A 20,518-nucleotide genomic window follows, 5' to 3' on the forward strand; every position below is an offset into this window, starting at 1 on the left:
ATTTCGAGAATCAACTCGTCATCTTTCTCATTTCTCCACTAGCTTAGAAGAAATTTCATTCACTTCTAATCAGACTTAATTCTTCCTTCGCCTTTATGGCGAAGTAACTCCGTTGAAGTGGCAAGTGCCGAAAGGCTGATACCACATCATATAATAAATTTTATTTCAACTTTTAATTATATAATAGTTACCACTTTATAAGTATACTTATTTTTATAAATATTTGACTTTCGGAAGGAACGTTAGCTTTGCGCAGAGGCAGTGTCATAGCCAATGAGGTTCTACCGAGGCGTGACTATTGCTAGTTGAAAACTTTTCCCAATACCCCGCCATGTCGACGTGAAAAACCGTCGGCATAGGCAATTTTTGGGAACCTCTTCGGAGGTTTATGTTTAAAAAAGAAGGCGGTTTTTGAACTTCTTCTGTTTTACCTTGGGAGATGTAATAGAATAGATGAAGTGCAAATTTTTTTACCGAGATTTTATTTCAAATTTATTAAGAAGAGGCTGCTGTGTGAGTGCCGTATTCTTATTTCATATTAGAAAGGACGGTTTCTAATGCTAGGATTGGGAAGAAAAATTTCTTTCTAAGTAGGAGTAAATATGTATCAATTAGACTTTTCCGATTCCAATATATTTGAATAAATAAAAACATATTTAAACTGTGTTTTTTTTTCATTATTATTATTTTAATTCGTTATTTTTAATCGAAGGATGAAAGATAATTTTCTTTGCAGTTTGTTTTGGGAAATGTTATAAATCAAGCGCAAATTTTTTTACCAAGATTTTATTTCAAATTTTTGAGGAAGAGGCTGCTGTGTGAGTGCCGTATTCTTATTAGAGAGGACGGTTTCTAATGCTAGGATTAGGAAGAAAAATTTCTCTCTAAGTAGGAGTAAATACGTATCAACTAGATTTTTCCAATTCCTATATTTTCGAATAAATATAAACATATTTAAACTATGTTTTTTTTCCATTGTTATTATTTTGATTAGTTATTTTTAATCGAAAGGATGGAATATAATTTTCTTTGCAGTTCATTTTGATTTGTACCCGCTTCATTTTAAGCTAGTTTATTTCTTTTCCTTCCAAACACCAATGAATAGTTTTTAGATTTCTTTATGTTAAAAACAAATTTATGAACGGTGTTTTTCTTCTACTACAACTTTGCATTATGCAGATTTTTGATGTAAACATAAGAAAATGCAGTAACATTTGGCAATTGAGATGCGTTTAGTTTCCTTAGCTCCATAATTTTAACGAGTAAATAAATAGTTGCTTAAAATATATTTTACGAGGGCCTTATTAACTCGATTGTAGCATACATTACCTCCCGCACGCCATTCTGCAATAAATATTTTCGCATTAAGAACTTTTGTTTATTGTTTTATTTCCAGTATTGAAATAATAATTTCATATAGATATTTGGTAACTTTGATCTATCATGTCTTACAGTCAGTGCCGATGGAAGACGTCTGATACTGAAAACGGTAACCTAAACTCAATTTTGGTAAATGGATTTTTCTAAGGCTGTTGAGGTTATAAGGCTGTTAAAAATTATATTTTAAATTACGACATTTCTATCAAAGAATTATAAATTCTATTTCAATCCTGAATGTTGATTTGGGCAACATGTGACCAAGATAAATAACTATTAACGTATTCAAGGTTCGTTCGTATTCAAGTTTCAAATAATCGTTTATGACATACAAATATCTAAGCATAAACAGTAGAATCTTTTTTTCCTTCGTACTTCAGTAGTCGTAAATAGTTCTATAGACTCTTCAAAACCAATAGTTTTTTTTTTTTTTTTTGTGGTTTCATTTGTGATGCACATTATTGTTGTATTTTGCATTCGATACGTTGTTATTTTGTTAAAAATTGTTGTTGTCGACTACCATTAACCCCCTGGGGACGGGTGATTCAGAAAAGCATTTGTACAAAATCAAGTTTAGGACGCAATTACATAAAAAACGGTAACTTAAATGTAGTCGTTTCTAATTTGACCGACTTACTTTGCTTTTACTTTAATTATTGTTAGTTTAATCATATACATAATCAATGTTAATTCAAAGTATAACTAAATAGTTTTATTTTGAACAAAGTAATGGTGAATTAAATAAATCAAACAATTATAACTCCGTCCACAAATAAACTGCTAAAGAATTACTTTGGTTACCAGTTTTATCTTTTTACCCTGATTAATACGGTTTTATGCTGGCACGTATTTGTGACAGTCGGCCCGAAAGGGTTAAAGAGTTAGAAGCTGGAATTTATGAATATATACTTTCTTTGGAAAACAATTCTTAGTGGTGTTTACACAGAAATTAAATTATCGGCATTTGTTTAATTTTCGTTACCACTTTTTAAAAGCCCGCGGGAACCCTGCTTCACTCTCATACTCATATGTGTTGGTTATCTTAGCATCAGCCCCGCTAGGGGCTCCAACTAATTCTGCTTCACTCTAGCAGAGGTGCCAACTTGCTCCGGACAACAAGTAAATATTTTAAAGTGGTAGTTTATCATTTGTGATTCTTGGTTTAATAAATTCAATTTAGTAGATTTTTATCCACCACTATTTCTAAATAATGCGTAGGCTTATATAATTCACCACTTTCTAAAACTTATGTTATGGCTGATTATCCTGAACGTTACGAGGTGAGTGATACAGATTTTGATCTCGTCAGGTTCCTGAGTCGGGAGAGACAATACTGACAACTGGCCATTTTGATGTCTGGATTTTGAGCCCGCCATTTTGTTTTTTCAAGTCATGCCGTATCATAAAACAGCTCGTGGTGGAAAGGTCTCACTCTCCATTCGTAATTCACCGTCGCATTGCAAAGAATCCGCGTCATTAGAAGAAATCATTGCTACCTGTGGGATATCAAAAAAATACTTTCCACCAGTTGAACACGAACATATTGACGATCTCGTAGAGTTTTACACTCAGTTTGATACAGAGGAGCTGATTGGTTTAGATAAATTACTTAGCAAACTGCTCATTCAAATAAGATCAAGTTACTCTGGAGACTATGAATACTCATACTTCCTAAAACTGACAAATGCAGCTTATCACGTCAGGTGGAAGAGGAAAAACTTTCAAGCGGAAGAAAACAAGGAGATGAATAAAAACTCCATTCAACTCGAATCAATAATGACTGAAATTAATCCAAACACTGAAGACATAACCATGGAAAATAAAGATGAAAACCTGAATACAACACCGAATACAGAAACAGACACGGACATCAATATTAACAATAGCACAGAACCACCTGCAAAGAAAAGAAAAAAGAAGAAAAAGCAAAATGCAATCAAAACAATTGAAGATAATTCTACACTCATATCTGCAAACAGCTGTCCTTCTTCTAGCCAACATAACTCAACAGATGACGTCACTATCTTGCCGACAACAAAACCTAAGGAGGATACCGACAAAGTACGGGATCCGCCCAGCAAACCTGAAATAACACTGCAAGCCAGATATATTAAGGTTTTGGTCCGGGGCCTGCCTGTGGACTTTGATACAGATGCCATCAATACAGAATTACAGAAAAACAGTATTGAAACCTTTAAAATTGTGCAGTTTAAGAAAAGAATGGGAGAGGCCTGTCGGCTCCTTCCACTTTTTCTCATAATCCTAACATCAACGGCGAATCACCAAAGAATATTCGAAGTCAACAACATACAGCAGATCCCGATCAAAATCGAACGATTTCGAGGAGGTCGAGGACCTATACAATGTTACAACTGCCAAAATTATGGACATACACAAAGCCACTGCAATGCACCTGCAAGGTGTGTAAAATGTGCTGAAAACCACAGGTCACATGAATGCAACAAAGACAGAACTACACCTCCAAAATGCTGTAATTGTTACAAAAGCCACACAGCCAACTATACTGGGTGCGAGACCCGTCCCAGCAGAAGGAGCCCTCGAACAACATCATATTCGACGCCTAAACTTGCTCATCGATTAGTGTCATTAATCAAAGAATTACAGGAATTGCTCAAAAATGAAGAAGTGCTCCGTCTTCTGCGGGGGATCATCGGGGAAACATCTCAATCCCAGTGAGTTCTACTTTTATTTTCAAGACTCTCAAGTTAAATTCACTGAACTTTTCACATCAGACTTTTACTTAAGTTAAATTAAATTACATTAAGAATTATTTTCTGATAATATAACCAATTTATGCATACATATATATCAACTTTGCATGTTAAATTCTTTTGAAAATTCTATTGTATTTAATGAGCAATACTTCTCTGATAAAATATATTCACTGCATTTTCTCCAAATATGTTATTTCATCATATATCAAGGTATGATTTATCTATATTCATCAATTATGCCTTTCATTTTTCAAAAATCAATTACTGTACATATCAAATCATGTTTTATCTTTATTTTTAATTTAAGTCTACAATCAATATTTCTAGTGTTAAGTCAATTTGTCATATTAAATTTCATTGTTTTATTATTTCACAAGCAAACGGCTTAATTTTTTTTATGGTTACCACAATGTATTCGAATGAACTTCAATGTATGTCACAATTAAATATGTGCTAGTTAAAATATAGAAATTTAATTAGTGAAATATGTATCAATTTATGTTATTATTTATTTATGTCAACTTATGTATATATATGTCAAATTATGTTTATATTTATATATATCAACTTAGATTCGATGAATCAGATATTCAAATGTTATATTTACTCAAGCAAAGTGCTTGTTTTTCTATTAGCTACCACATCGACTGCTAAATTCAAAATGTTATTACTATAAATTTTCTGTAAATTTCTAGATGTATGGGATAGGGGCCGCTAAGTGGCCCAGGTGCCCAATTTTTGTAAATAAAGTAAGTAAGTAAGTAAAACTTATGTTATGCTCGGCTCGTGGTCGAAGAAAAATTTTTCAATGATGTGATACCTAGTTGATTCAGATCCTTGACGATTCCGGTCAGCCCATTTGATGTTCCTGACGAGGAAAAAATTTTGATGTTTTGAGTTATTGATGTTTAATCCTTTTGGTGAGTAGTTCTTAATAATTCTCTCGAAATTATGTCTGGACGTGGCAAAGTTTGAAGCTCGTAGTTTAAAGTAAAGTACAAAAATTAAGTTTAAGTTTATTCAATTCAATTTTTAAAGTACTGCAAAATGAGTCTTCGACGTTGCGGACGTGGTGGAAAGACAAGCACGCCTACCGGGCGTCAAAACCTCAGTGACTCTACGACGGATGAGGAATCCACAGAATTCAAATCACGCAATATGGCTACATATCAAAATCATCCACGTGGCGGAAAATGCCAAACCGAAAAGACTTCACGAGAACCAACGGTAAATGTGGAAAGCATGAGTCCAGGTGAACGAAAGTTATATGAAGAATGGATGGAAATGATAAGGATCACCAACGAAGAAATTGAAACAACAGCGAAAGAGCTCCAGGATTGCTCGCAACTCAAAACTCAACTTATGGAAACTCAAGATGCAGGCCAAAATTTAGAACAGAAAAGCGAAATGACAACCGATACAGAAAATACAGCTAAAAATAATGCAGAGCCTCCTACAAAAAAGCGAAAAAGGAAGAAGAAAAAGCAAAACAAAGCCAAAAATATTGAGGATACACAAATCATGATTACAGAAAGCACCTCTTCTTCACCAATAGATGCCGCCACCTCCTTGCTACTATCTGAAACAATAGTCAACTCCGACATAGCTCCACCCATGGAAGTTCCCAATGAAGAAAGAGACACACCCATAACCTCTGCACAAGCACATCCAACCATACATATTAAAGTATTACTCCGTGGACTATCAACAGAATACAAAACAGATGAGATCTCCCATCAACTGGCAAAAACAGGCATTACAACTCATAAAGTCATACAGTTTAAGAGAAAAGTGGGCGAGACCTATAGGCTCCTTACCTTAGAATATATTTATTTTTAAAAATATATCCGGCAATTTTGTTTATTCTTAGTTTTTTTTAAAATACAATTTATAAAAAGTAAGATTCTCAAGGGCCCCCTTAGTGCTTAGGGGCCCTCGGGCACTGCCCGGGTGTGCCCATGCGTAAAGACGGTACTGCCAGTCAGAATAGAGAGATTTAGGGGGGGGGGGGTCGTGGACCAATTCAATGTTTTAATTGTCAAGCATTCCACCACACTCAAAGATCATGCAACGCTGCCTCAAGATGTGTGAAATGCGCTGGCAATCATCGCTCCCATGAATGCAGAAAGGACAGACACACTCCACCAAAATGTTGCAATTGTAGTGAATCCCACACCGCAAACTACACTGGGTGCATAGCCCGTCCCACTAGGAAGGGCTCTCGTCCGATTTCCACAACAACAGCCGGTATGGCTCGCAGACTTGTCATAATAATAAAAGAACTGCAAGAACTCATAAAGAATGAAGAGGTACTCCAATTACTGCAAAGAATCATTAGAGATAATGCTCCATAATGTCATAGTCATGCCCAATTCCGGACTATTCATTCTGAACTCTTGCATTAAAGTAATATGTAGATTATCAAACTCTTCTTCAATGAAAAAAGTAAAACAGCTCAATTAAATTGCAAACTGTATCCGATAGATGACGACACCAATATTAAACAAAACTTCTGTAAATTTATCATATATCATGTTATATTTGTTTTACAACTTAAAATCACACAATTCTAACTTTATTCAATGCTAAATTGTCAATCGCATTTGCATATATTCTAATTTTACTCATAATTTATCACAACTTATGAATGCATCAAATTTAAATTCCATTCAATGCTAAAATATCAATTGTAATTGTTTATATATTAATTTAATTCATATTTTAATCACAACCTATGATTGCATCGAATTTAATACCAATTAATGCTTAAATATCAATTGTGCTTTTTATATTCACGAAAATTTCTGATTATTGCATAAATCATGACTTATATTAAATATCAAATCATGTTTAATTTATCAAGCAAATATGCTTGATCTTCTGTAATGCTACCTAAATGCTGCATAATTCAAAATGTTTTTTAATTCAACTTGTAAATACTTCATGATGAATGGGTTAGGGGCCGCTGCGCGGCCCAGGCACCCAGTTTTAGTTAAATAAAGAGAAAGAGAAGAAAACTTATGTTATACGATTCCTTTTAAAAAGCAAGCAAAAATAGTCAAATGTTTGCAAATTTACTTTGTAGTTATTTACCGTTTTTTTTTAAATATTTTGGCGATTCCAGAGCAGTTGGCATCTCTGCTCTAGGGAAATACGAAAGGGTTAAGCAATTTATAGCTTTATAAATATTTTTATGCATTTAAAAACTCATTCATTCAACTGTTCACTAAAATGCCCTTCAAATGATTCGTCCATAAACAAGTTCACTGCTATTTATTACTGACTCTTATTAATTCACCTATTCATTGATCTATTGATTGGTATTTTTTCATTCCTCATTCTTACTCCATTCACTAGCTGTATCTAAAATTGTGACAGTTTTCCTGACAAAGAGACAAGCGTACTCGCAATGAATTGTTTATGAAATTTATTATTTTAAAAATAACCGTTAAAAAACGACTTCTTATAAAACAAATTATTAAAAAAGAGCGTCATGGTAATGTTAAAATATTAAATTATTCTTCTCATCATCTCATCAAATAGCTTCTGGGGAAAATAAGATATTCTCTACGCCGACAAATATTGGTATATAAAACCATATATAAAAATAAATAAATAAAATCCTGCGTGCAACGCTAAATGCAAAAATAATAAATGTTTAGATAAATCAGATGAATAAAGAAGTTATCGAGCCCGCTTCTAACAAATGTTTTAAGAGGAGAAAAAAAGTCTTACTTTAGTTTCCCAGAAAAATCTTTTATTAATTATTAAACATACATCAAAAAACAAAATATGTAGAATATTGTAAAAGTGAACATATCTTCCGTGCTGTTAACTTAAAATATACTAAGTAAGGAAGTTAACATTTTGGTCTTGTTTCTAAATAGTCCTAATTTCTCAAATAATCTGCGGAGAGTTAGGTGAAAAACTTAAATTATTAATTTAAATTACATTTGAGACGAAATGGAAGTATTTTCTGCATAAAATATTAAGATTTATATCAGCTAATATTAAGAATGCGTTTGACTCAATTGGCACAAAATTTGAGCGCATGATCATTCTCCAAGGTTATTCCCCACCCCCGTTTTTCTCTTGCTTTCACCTTTTGAGAATATTTACTTGTTTATTGGATGGTTTCCTAAACTATAAATCTCTACTAAAAATAAAAAATAAAAAGTTTCTGGAAAATACGGACCTTATTCTATTCAATGTTAAACAAATGGTTTTTCTGCTGCACACTCTTCGTTAGTAAAACTTTTACTTAGATAACCATAAAAGGGTTAACTTATGAATATTAAAAAAAACCCCTATAAATACAAAGAAACAATACTTTAAAAAAGGAGGAAATAAATAATTTACAGAACATTAAATGTAGGTCTTGTTCGGCGCCCCGCTTACTATGATCGCCCGAAGCATGCTCGCCCCCTTTCGCCTGTCCTGCTAACAGTATACTGCCATTTTATTCTGGTCACCCACGCCACGGGCATTATCTCCTATGAAGAAGCTTGGTTGTTATACCAAAGAATATTCTTTGGTGGTACTTCGCGGCTAGTAAACAATTAAGAGCAAGCAAGCAGAGGGCGTTACTTTTCCTGGTATAACTATGTCCAGGCCTAACAAGGGAAACTAGGGAAGTGTGACTTGCCAATTTTGAACTAAACTGGTGGGATGTATGCCTTATGAGGATTAATTTTAGGGGGCAACATTCGTACATTCGTTTCGGCCCGTAGAAGGTCCTGTGAGAAATAAAAAGTAATTCAATATATAGAAAAATCGGTATTTTATTACTTCAATGCAGACTATTTGTTATTGTAATTGTCTCATAATCTAATTAATTTGTAATTAATTGGATAATGAATTAATTTGCTAATTAATAAATTAATTAACATTCGCTTTGGCCCATAGAAGGTCCTGTGAGAAATAAAAAATAATTCAATATATTAAAAAATCGGTATTTTATTACTTCAATGCAGACTATTAGTTATTGTAATTGTCTCCTAATCCAATTAATTTGTAATTAATTGGATAATTAATTAATTTGCTAATTAATAAATAATTCAGAAAATAAATTAATTATTAATTTATTGTTAATTAATTATTAATAATGAATTGATTTGCAATTGCATACTCCAATTAATTTGGAAAGTTTTTTGGAAAAAAATTAAAAAAATTTGATGTAAATTTTTTTTTTTAAATTAACCTAACAGGTTTTTCTGAAAAACTACAGATATATAAAATTTTCGAAATCAATTTTGACAGTAAATATGCGTTATATAGTACGTGAAAGTACCACAAAATTAATTGGAGTATGAGACAATTACAATAACTAATAGTCTTCATTCAAGTAATAAAATACCGATTTTTCTATATATTGAATTATTTTTTATCTCTCACAGGACCTTCTATGGGCCGAAACGAATATTGCCCCCTAAAATTATTCCTCATAAGGCATATATCCCACTAGTTTATTTCAAAATTGGCGAGTCACACTTCCCTAGTTTCCCTTGTAAGTAAAGCTGTGAGAACTATGAGTGACCCTGCCCTGATTTTGAAAAGGCGTTACTTTCCTAATTCTAAATCATTTTGATAAAGTCATCGGCAAACCTATTTCAAAAGAAAATTAGCTGTCCCTGTCGTATTTTTCAGAAGAGCTTTGAATCCAGAACATATGTTGGTTCACAACGTGAACGCTATCACCTCCCCCCCCACCCAGTGGACATTTAAGATTTCGATATGGAGGCGTTCTAGACTTCTAGATTGGGACTTCTAGAGGATATGCAAAAACGTGAAATTTTTTTAAAATATCGAGTACACTTTAGAATTAGTAATTTTATTTTTTATCGAAAGACCAATATATATTAGACCAGAACGAAATACAAATTTATAGACCAATACATCTCCCCTTAAAACTCTAATTAAATTACATGTTATTAAAGCAGTTCATCATACATCAATTTATTGAGAAAAATATTACGAATTAGTTTTAGAATGAAAATAACATATTGCTTACTGTTCTATACCCTCAAAAAATTTTTTTTTTTCATTTTCAAATTTGTGATGATTTTTTTTAATCGCTTTTCCAAATTTAAACTATTCTATTTTAATTTCTAAAAGATAATTTTAAAACTTTTTTTTTTCATTCCAGTATAACAGCAAAGAAAAGGGTGTTTCTTTAGAAAAATAAATGGATAATAATTGCAATAATACTGACACTGACGTATTTTGTTTTAGACATTTATAGATGTATTGTTAAAAAAGGTGACATGGTTGCTATATTTAGAAAGAACTCGCCTTTTTGACAGTCCCTCTTTTTACTAGTTAATTATTGTTTGTTCTTGTTGAAAATCGTGCATGCGTTGATGTTAGCATATTCTTCGAGTAGCGAGATTAAGTTCATTTTACAAGTTATCATTTAGGATAAAATTTTTTGAAGTTCGTATATTTTTGATAAAGTAAGAAGTGTTTTTTTTTTTTTTTTAACGATTCTTACGTTTTGAAATGAAAGGTCTTCAACTGACGATTCTTTTTTTAAACACAAATTATAAATCAGGTTACAAATACACGTATACAAGAAATACTACTCAAGAGAGTCAAGCAAAATACAATGATCACGTTGCGAGCCGAATGGCTTTAAATTACACCGGAAACAGTGACCCGGAAGTATAGGCAGTAAAGAGCATGCATTGCGCCCTAGTGTAGAAAACACCATCCATAAATTAGTATTGATTGTGTAATGTTATTTTTTCTTTAAACCTGTAAAAGAATTGAATTATGAAGTAACTTAATTTAAAAAAAATATCGTCTTTACAAAGAGTATTACCAAGCATGTGTTGTTGAATGCCAGTAATTATTTTTTAACACTTATAGGGAGTTTCTTTTTTTTAAAAATTAAATAAAGATTCTTTACCCACCGTTGAAAAACACAAATTTTTGTTGTTTAGTTTTTCATCACTTCACCAATAAGCATACTTACCTGGCACTGGGGATGCCTTGATCATCAAGGAGGCTCCCCCGAGCAGAGGCCCATCATTGCACTTCGGTGGGTTGACGTTCGCCACATTCACAAATTGTGATTGCTTGGGGTGCATAATTTTTGGTAGTTGGGACTGCGTTCGCGCTGTCCCTGTTAGGTTAAAAAAAAAAAACCATGTTTTTACATATCTCTTCGTTGTGTTGTTGAGGTTCAATATAGAAGTAACGCCTACCTACCTTCTGCTTAAACCTTACAGGATTTGCTCGGGCTCATATAAATATTAATGATATTCTTACGTACAGTGTGCCAAAAACCTGAATAGCTTTTGATTTAGTGCTCGGATCTATATGTTGTAGGACTCAATCTTAATGGTTCGAGAGAGTGCAGACAATATTTTAAGTTACGAAATCAGACACTTTCTCTGAATAAACATAATTTTTCGATGGATTTGGATTTCTGAATAACCAAAGTAGGCTGTTATGTTACCAAATTACTACGTTAAACCGTAGTTAATAAAAATGTCGTTTCTTAAATTTTGCACTCAAGCGGCAATTAGTTGAAAATAAAAAAAAAAAGATGGAGACGAAATGCACGTTTGCAGAAAAAATTGTTTAAAATTCCTATGATCAAATTTAATCCAAACACATAGATCGACAAATACAGAATTATTAATAAAGTAAATTTTTACCTTAGTGGTTATTCGTTTAAACATTTAATGATACACACGCATTTTTTTAAAATTTTAATATTGTCTGGGATGATAAGTAAGTTTAAAATTTTAAGCGGTTAAAAATTTACCCAATCGAGAACCTTTACATTAAAATGCAACAAATCACAAGCAACAAATAATTAATATATAAAATAAAGGTTAACCATCGATATTTTTTTGACATAGCCATTATCCGAATAAATCGTTCCAAAATTAATTAATTTTAATTAGTTTTAATATGTTCTTTTTAAAAAAAGGAGAAATATAAATCTTTTGAATATTTTGAGGAGAGAGGGCTTTTTTAATTTTTATAAAAATGCATATGTTTCATAAATAAACAAGCTCGAATTTTTCTATAATATGTTTATTATTATTTTTTACTTATTTTCTTAAAATAAAGGGAATTAATTAATGAAGAAAAATGATTGTTGTTATTGTGCTGCTTTAATAGATAGTTATAAAATACATATTATAGCCTTAATGATATTTTGTTTCCATTTTATTTTAATTATAATGGACAAATATATAAATAAAGGACACCTTATATGAACCCTTTTAAAAACAGTTTTTTCAAGTATAATTTATAACTACCAAAATAGATCTATAGCAGGTAAAAGATCAAAAAATTTTGCGTCCGAGATGTTTGAAATTAAAAAAATACGAAGTAAGGTCTTGATAAATTACACAACTCTTTTTTTTTTCTTTCTCAATTTGTAAACAAAATGAGTATTTAAACTAGAGCTTAAGTTATTAATTTAAAATTAAAATTGTGTGTGAATAATATTTCTGTGACTTAATAGCAAAAAAAAAAAAAAAAAAAAAAAAAAAATCAGTTTGAACAATTAACGATACGTTCCTTGATCTATTCATTCAATAAATAAATACATTAAAAAATAAATTAATTAATTAAAAATAAATAAATTGAACTTTTATATAAGTGTTTAAACCTAAAACCTATCTTTTAATGAATGAAAAGAAATCTATTTCTCGTTAGTTGGCACTCTTAACTGAGCCAATGCTATGCAATTTACATAAAAATATTTACTTATTGCAATAATTTTTCAGGACACTTACAAAATTATGTTTCCAACATTTCAAATTTTAACATTAGTTTTTTCTTCCATTAAGACATTGTTTTTAATAATAATAATACAATAACGAGCATTTAATTACACGAAGTTCACTTTTTGTTACCAAAATATCATTGTGCATATTAAATGTTTTTTTTTTTACTTTACAAAAATAGTTGTATACAAAAACAAAATATTATAATGTAGTAAACGCCCCTCTCACTCTGCAAATACAGAGATGCAAACTTGCTCTGCTCCGTGTAGAAATTTTTTTTTATTGAGTGCAAAAGTTATATTCATTGTATGATTCTTTGTTTATTTAACGTAAAACCATTCCCCCCCCCTACGTGTAAATAACAAATAGTTGAAAAAAAATCATGTGAAACATAATTTTGTTCCAGGTGAGAATTATAAATTTTACCAGAATTATCTTAAATTCTGCAAGGTTTCGTTTTTAACTACCACTCAATAAAATATTTTAAAGAAAGTGGAGCAGTTGGCATTGCTAGAAAATATATCGATCGCTACAAAATAGAACATGAACTAATAAAGTGAGTATGATGAATTGATGATAAATAAGAAATGATTATGATGAAGTGAGTGCGATGATAAATAAGAAATGATTACTTACAATTTAATCCTTGATTATAAGAAAATCCTTGTAGCACTTCGTTTGAATTACACTTATGACTGTTTCTTTTTTCTTTCCATAAAAAAAAGAATAGATGGGGTGTATTCATTGTTAAGTCTTACCATTGGTTCAAGAAAGGCGGAGGTACCTCCTATTTTTATTATTTAAATGTTTTGTGACAGTGATTCCCACCATGTGTGGCAAAATCTCCCTTTTTGGAAGGATTTGCAGCGAGGGTTCGATTTGTATATTCAACAAATTCGAAAACCGCTTTTTAAACTGATTTTCACCCCTGATAAAATTTAAGATCTGCAAGCATTTTAGGGTATGATAATTGGGCTAAATTAGACAGAGACACCCTAAGGTTTTCACATTTCTCTGCCCTCTGCAACCACCAAAGAGCTATTCTCTGCCTGCAGATGTTCTATTCCCCCCCCCCCAGATAATTGCCCTTTTACATCCTGGTAATGTGATATGAACAGATGTTTATCTTTTCTTTTTGCTTGTAGTACTGGAAAAATAAAGATTTATCTGAGAATCATTGGAAGTTTTTATTCTGCATTCTGGAGAGTTCTCTAAATGATTCTTTTCAATATTTATTTTTTTAAAAATTTTATTTTTACTTAAAACAAACAAAATATTTTGAAAAAAAGAAAGAAACGTTGGTGTTGATTGATTTTGCGCCTTTTTCAAATAATGCGCCCGTGGCTCTCGCCATGGCTGCCATAACGCCACTGGTAAAACTCTACTTAAATTACATGTTATTAAAGCAGTTCATCATGCATCAATTTATTGAGAAAAATATTACGAATTAGTTTTAAAATGAAAATAACATTTTGCTTACTGTTCTATACACTCAAAACATTTTTTTTACATTTTCAAATTTGGGATGATTTTTTTTATCGCTTTTCCAAATTTAAACTATTCTATTTTAATGTCTAAAAGATAATTTTAAAATTTTTTTTTTACTCCAGTATCAGAGATGCCAACTTGCTCCGGACAGCAAATATATATTTTAAAGTGGCAGTTTATCAATTGTGATTCTTAGTTTAATAAATTCAATTTAGTAGATTTTTATCCACCACTTTTTCTAAATAATTCGTGGGCTTATATAATTCACCACTTCATGGTATTTTTGTCATGCTCTACCTTTTAAAAAGCAAGCAAAAATAGTCAAATATTTGCAAAATTTACTTTGTAGTGTATTTACCGTTTTTATAATTATTATCGCATGTCCGGAGCAGTTGGCATCTCTGCAGTATAATTACAGCAAAGAAAAGGGTGTTTCTTTAGAAAAATAAATGGATAATAATAGCAATAATACTGACGTATTTTGTTTTAGACATTTATAGAAAAAAGGTGACATGGTTGCTAGATTTAGAAAGAACTCACCTTTTTGACAGTCCCTCTTTTTACTAGTTAATTATTGTTTGTTCTTGTTGCAAATCGTACATGCTTTGATGTTAGCATATTCTTCGAGTTGCGAGATTAAGTTAATTTTACAAGTTATCATTTAGGATAAAATTTTTTGAAGTTGGTATATTTTTGATAAAGTAAGAAGTGTTTTTTTTATAACGATTCTTACGTTTTGAAATGAAGGGTCGTCAAATGACGATTCTTTTTTTAAACACAAATTATAAATCAGGTTACAAATACACTTATACAAGAAACACTACTCAAGAGAGTCGCAAAATACAATGATCACGTTGCGAGCCGAATGGCTTCAAATCATGGAGCTCCATGCTTCAAATTACATCGGAAACAGTGACCTGGAAGTATAGGCAGTAAAGAGCTTGCATTGCGCCCTAGTGTAGATAACACCATCCATAAATTAGTATTGATTGTGTAATGTTATTTTTTCTTTAAGCCTATAAAAGAATTGAATTATGAAGTAACTTAATTTTTAAAAAAATATCATGTTTACAAAGAGTATTACCAAACATGTGTTGTTGAATGCCAGTAATTATTTGTGAGCACTTATAGGGAGTTTCTTTTTTTTAAAATTTATTGCATTTTAGAATGAGTTATAGGAATAAAAACATTTCTAGTTAAAAAAATTTAAATGAGAATTTTTTTTTTTTTTTGAAAGGCTGAAATTGTTTACTCACAGGAAAAACTTCATTGTTTAAAATTTTACTTGTAAATTTACACCTGTTATTTGACAATAATTCTAATATCTGAAGATTCTTTACCCACCATTGAAAAACACAAAGTTTTGTTGTTTAGTTTTTCATCACTAAACAACATACCTTACAATTTACAATTAAACAATTTACCCTTACTGTCTTTCGAAAGGAATAAATTCAATTGATGTATTAATTAGCGCAGATTATTATTGATAACTCCCCACTGGGTACATAAGAAATTGACTAAAGATTTGTTTTATGTCGAAACATTAGGAAGCATTCATTCAAATTTTAAAAAAATGACTCAATCATTGAAAATTTATGTTATTGTGAGGAAAAATTTAATTGTGAGAAATTAAATGTTGAAAATAATTCTTATGATGCTATAAATTTACCTAAGTTACCGAAATTTCGGGATATTGAGATCTTAGGCATTAATGATAAAATTCAGAATACACCTTTAGAACAAGAAACAAAAACGATTTGGGCAAAATATAAAGTTTCAAGATGGCAGATACGTAGTTAAATTACTATTAAGAGATGATGTAAACATTTCTGACAATTTTAATTTGTCTAAAAGAAGGTTAATTAGTTTTAACATTGAATAAAAATCCTTCTTTGCATGAAAGTTATGCTAGTGTTTTAAGAGAACAATTATCGGAAAGAATAATAGAACCTGTTAATGATAAATCGATAGTTCCAAATATGATATATTACTTTCTTCACCATCCAGTGTTTAGACAAACTACAAAGTTATGGATAGTTTTTGATGCTTCGGCTAAAGAAAAAAATTGCTACTCCTTAAAAGACAGCTTATTATCGGGTCCAAATCTAAACCCATATCTTTTAATTTTAACATTAAAATTTTGCGAGTTTACGATAGGAATAATTCCTGAATGTGAAAAAGCTTTTCTACAATTGTTAATTGATGAACAGGATAGGACTATCTTAGATTTCTTTGGTCAGAGCAATTCCCTCCCAAGTAATGTTAGAATGTTGAAATATAAGATATGTTTAGCTACCAGTCATATATTAAGTTAGTTGTTATCTAATTTTTTATGAAATCCAAATAATCATACTTACCTGGCACTGGGGATGCCTTGATCAACAAGGAGGCTCCCCCGAGCAGAGACCTTTCATTGCACTGCGAGGGGTTGACGTTCGCCACATTCACAAATTGTGATTGCTTGGGGTGCATAATTTTTGGTAGTTGGGACTGCGTTCGCGCTGTCCCTGTAATATTAAAAAAAAAACCATGTTCTTACATATCTCTTCGTTGTGTTGTTGAGGTTCAATATTGAAGTAACGCCTACCTACCTTCTGCTTAAGCCTTACAGGAGTTACTCGGGCTCATATAAATATTAATGATATTCTTACGTATAGTGTGCCAAAAACCTGAATAGCTTTTGATTTAGTGCTCGGATCTATATATTGTAGGACTCAATCTTAATGGTTCGAGAGAGATGCTAATTACTTAGTGCAGACAATATTTTAAGTTACGAAATCAGACACTTTCTCTGAATAAACATCATTTTTCGATGGATTCGGATTTCTGACTCCTTATTTATAGAGGGTAGACACAATCTAGGAAATATATTCCCAATAGTTTCGTCAGGAGAGCGGTCCAGAGATTTGATGGCCTACTATTAATTTTGAGCAATTCGCCATATCTCGAGAAATTTTTTAAGCGAATTAAAAACTTTTGCACACAATTATAAAGTTTTTTTATTCAAAAATAGTTCCATGAAAAAATTAAATGTTAGTAAATATTTATTGTTTAATTTAATAATAGTCGAAAAAAATATTTGAATAGTAAGGCATGCAATTTTTTACGTAATTTTAAAGTATCTAATTTTACACGATAAAATACAAAATTTGAGCGAAATTGCTTGAATAGTTCCTGAGAAATCGAATTTTGAAAAAGTAGTTTATTTAAAACTATTTCAGGAACTTTTCAACCAATTTTGTATTTTGCCGTGTTAAATGAGATGCTTTAAAATGACGTGAGACCTTAATGTTAAAAGTTTTTTTCACCTATTATTAAATAAAATAATAAATGCCTAGAAATTTTTTTTTTTTTTGCGTGAAATTATCTTTGGATAAAGAATTTTATAATTGTGTGCAAAAAATTTTCTATTTGTTTAAAAGGTTCTTGAGATATGGCAAAAAATAAAATTAACATTAGCGGGTTAATACTTTGGACAGTTCTCCAGACCAAACTATTAGGACCATATTTCTCAGACTGCGGCTTTTGGGGTTCAGAAATCTGAATCCGTCGAAAAAAAGGTATGTTTATTCAGAGAAAGTATGTTTTCGTGTCTGATTTCGTTACTTAAAATATCGCGTCTGCACTAAATAATTAGTATATTTGAAGTCACCCCCTCGAACCATTAAAAATAAGTCCTAAAATGAGAAGATCCGATCATTAGATCAAAAGTTATTTAGGGTGGTCCTTTCTTTAGAGCATTGTACAGAAATTCTCGCATAAAAAAATAAGCATAGTTTTCTTAAAATTTAAAAAAAAAAAAAAATCAAAAACGTTTGTAAGACGTAAATAGATTTTTTTTGTATGTTTTGACCAGTAAGATCTAATGAAGCGTTGAAACTCTACTGAGACATTGCTGTATTTTCCATTTAATTTTAATGTATGATTAATGAAATACATTAACACATAAGTCGGGTTGTTGCCAGGAGGCTGAAATGTTACAAACGGTACACACCTTAACTGAAATATTTTCAAGAATCCAGTAATATATTTATATATATATATATATTTACTATTATTTTTAAATTTACTAATAAAATCGAAGAGGTACGCACATGCTATATAGTTTTGCCAATTTGAGAAGAGATCGAAATAATAATTACAATAATTAATTATGAAAATATATATGTTTGAGGTGCTCACACGTACATGAGTGAGATTTCAAAAGTTAACAGTTACAGTATGCAGATAGTTTTATAAGTTTATAGTATGTTATAATTTCAATTTGGCAATAATTTTAAGCGAATCAAACTTTTTGAGGGGTCACACAACAGACTTGTGCTGTTAGATACACATGTTTGAATTATTGAGTTGTCAAAGTAGGTAAAACAGTTAAAGATTTAACAATTTAAGTTCCTTATATGTTAAAACATAAATATTTAAATTCAATTAGTAACAAGAACTTTTCTCAACGGCTGTATAAGTTCATACGTGCAAACTTCGGTTCCTTTGGAGAATTCCTCCAAATGATAGGGTGCTGATGAGATTAGAAAAATCAATTATTGGCAAAAATACTTTTATATTTTGCTTGGGTTTAAAAACAGCATTGTAGATTTATCATGAATTTATATATCAGGTAATTTATACGCATGTAGTAGCTAAAATAAATAACTCTGAATTAAATTTAGAAATTCTAGTTATGAGTATAAAAAGTTTTAATATCACCTTAAATGTTAAAAAGAAAAAAAAAAAAATGGAAAATGCAGATAGATTGACAACTATGCAGGCTGGTACCTATATAAATATATCATTATATTTCTAAAGTTTTTTTATTTATATATAATTGTTAATTTTTGGTCTGATCCTGTGATTGCACTCTTTTAAGGACATCTAATTGAAGAGTTTTCCTTGTGCATTCACACATTTCTGAGTGCCACTGCATATGTGTAACACACACCACATACTAACACAAATCCAGCGAAAACCATATTTTGCAATTTAATTCCATTGAAAACACTGAAAATACCCATTAATTTTTATTATTGTGAAAAATAGAATTCCTTTTCATCTATCATAGGACTTTTTTTGGATACATTTATTTTGGAGCTTATATATAATAAATTTTTTCTCAATAGAATTTGTACTCATCTTTTCAGATCAACTCTACAGATTATGATTGAGATTATTATAAAGAATGACTTCAGCAAATTATATTGATACTCAGTAAATGTAATTTTCGAGATTTCTAAAATATGACCAGTAACATCATATTAAACTTTGTCACAATTTTACATTATGCTTGACTTTTAAACTGCCACTTTTAGCCTAAGTGGCAACATAACTCGATGTGCACGTGTAGAATATGTATGTATGGCATCATTCTAAAGAAGGATTCTTTTACAAAACATTGATGTTAAAAAATCTCTATTTTTCGAATAAAATTAAATATATTTCGATAGAATGAAAACTAGTTTCTCATTGAAAAAAAAAAGAAAGCAAAAAAATCTAGTTAAAGGAATTAATAAAATGCAGAATTTAACAATCCATCGTTTAGGAAAAAACTGGCGCAAAAGGCACTTCACATAGAATCCCCAGTAAACAAAACGATTTTTTAAAAACCTGATAGTATTCTGAGTTGAAAATTACTTATTCCACTCACTTAAAATTTTAAAACTCAAACAGAATTTGTGTTGAAAATTTAAAACATTCGAAAGATATAAAATTACTAAATTGTCATCAGGTTTACAATCTTGAGTTAAATTTGAAAATTCTAATGCACCAGAAAGTGGGCCTAAAATTTATTAATAAATTTCCTCTTTAACATACCTCAAAAAATAAATTTCAAAGAGTTAAAATACTTTTAATTAAAATAACCTGTTTTATAACTTTGTCTGTGGAAAACAGTTAACATAGTTTATTTTTCATGTATTATTAATGTAGAATGCTTTTAAGAATTGGACGGTACATATAAAAAATTTATTTAAAATTGAAATAACTTCAGGAATTTATTACACATCAATACAACAATAGAAACATAATAAGTTATTGTAAATTAGTAACTAATTCAATACATAGTTTTTTTTTAATGAATTATACACATTCTATGAAATGTTAACAATTACGCATTTAAACACACAATTGGCACCATCAATTCATGTACTTTAGTTGAATCAGTGAAACAAAAATGTGTTT

General features: G+C 30.6%; 3 non-coding genes across 3 annotated transcripts; all 3 read left to right on the forward strand.

The window, feature by feature from the left end:
* Positions 1 to 244: 244 nt before the first annotated feature.
* On the forward strand, positions 245 to 385 carry LOC122268959 (U4 spliceosomal RNA). The gene has a single exon (XR_006224820.1). It is a non-coding gene; the product is annotated as a U4 spliceosomal RNA (small nuclear RNA).
* A 10,692-nt stretch (positions 386 to 11,077) lies between these two features.
* LOC122268955 (U1 spliceosomal RNA) lies at positions 11,078 to 11,238 on the forward strand. The gene has a single exon (XR_006224816.1). It is a non-coding gene; the product is annotated as a U1 spliceosomal RNA (small nuclear RNA).
* Positions 11,239 to 16,696: 5,458 nt separating this feature from the next.
* LOC122268956 (U1 spliceosomal RNA) lies at positions 16,697 to 16,857 on the forward strand. The gene has a single exon (XR_006224817.2). It is a non-coding gene; the product is annotated as a U1 spliceosomal RNA (small nuclear RNA).
* Positions 16,858 to 20,518: the final 3,661 nt, after the last annotated feature.

Source organism: Parasteatoda tepidariorum, chromosome 8 (assembly GCF_982258835.1).
Source record: "Parasteatoda tepidariorum strain Cologne lab strain chromosome 8, Ptep-v5.0, whole genome shotgun sequence".
NCBI classification, from domain to species: Eukaryota; Metazoa; Arthropoda; class Arachnida; order Araneae; family Theridiidae; genus Parasteatoda; species Parasteatoda tepidariorum.